Source organism: Psammomys obesus, unplaced genomic scaffold, assembly GCF_907164565.1.
Source record: "Psammomys obesus unplaced genomic scaffold, mPsaObe1.curated_primary_1811, whole genome shotgun sequence".
Taxonomy (NCBI): domain Eukaryota; kingdom Metazoa; phylum Chordata; class Mammalia; order Rodentia; family Muridae; genus Psammomys; species Psammomys obesus.
Window position 1 is genome coordinate 13,287,549 of NW_026586173.1, and position 907 is coordinate 13,288,455.

At 46.7% G+C, this 907-nt stretch overlaps 1 protein-coding gene across 2 annotated transcripts in view; it reads left to right on the forward strand.

Moving 5' to 3' along the window:
- Nucleotides 1-907, forward strand: part of Rgl3 (ral guanine nucleotide dissociation stimulator like 3) — a 21,681-nt gene that overhangs the window by 3,030 nt on the left and 17,744 nt on the right. The window lies entirely within an intron of this gene.

Sequence of the window (907 nt, forward strand, 5' to 3'; positions counted from 1 at the left end):
TTTCAAGACAGGGTTTCTCTGTGTAGCCTTGGCTAGCCAGGACTCACTCTGTAGACCAGGCTGCCTCAAACTCAGAGATCTGCCTGCCTCTGCCTCCGTGAGTGCTGGGATTAAATGGGTGCACCGCTTATGTGTTGTTTTTACTTTTCAAGACAGGCTCTCATGTAGCCCAGGCTGGCCTCAATATGTAGCCAAAGATAACCTTAAGCTTCTGATTTTCCTGCCTCCATGTCCCCGGTGCTGGGATTACAAGTACCTGCTACTATACTTGGTGTCCTTTTTGCTACTATTGTAGTCTTTTAGCTTTGTTTCATGTTTCATTTGTTCCTTTATTCTTTATGGGTTTGAGTTTTCCTGGCCAGCATGCAGTGCCAGCCAGCGAAGGCCAGAAGAAGACATCTGATCCCCTGGAACTGGAGGGACACACGAAGCCATTGCTTTGATTCAGTTTTTGAGACAGGGCCTTGCTGTATTCCCCATGCTGACCACATCTCTAAGTAGCAGAGGATGACCTTGAACAGATGCTGGTTCTTGCAAGGGCCTGAGCTCGGGGCCTCCTTCATGCTAGGCAAGTGACCTACCCACTGAGCTACATCCCAGTTCCTCCTCCGGGTGTTGGAACTGCATATGTGCACCACAAGGCCAATATTTTGTTTTTTTCCAGGTTTTTTATCTTGTTTTGTTTTTTGAGACAGGGTTTCTCTGGTTCTCTGACAGCCCTGGCTGTCCCGGAACTTGCTCTGTAGACCAGGCTGGCCTTGAATTCACAGATCCACCTGGCTCTGCCTCTTGAATGCTGGGGTTAAAGGTTTACGCCACCTCCTGATGGGTTGTTTCCTGTGTTGTTTTTTTTTTTTAAGTATCTATCTATCTATCTATCTATCTATCTATCTATCTATCTATCTAT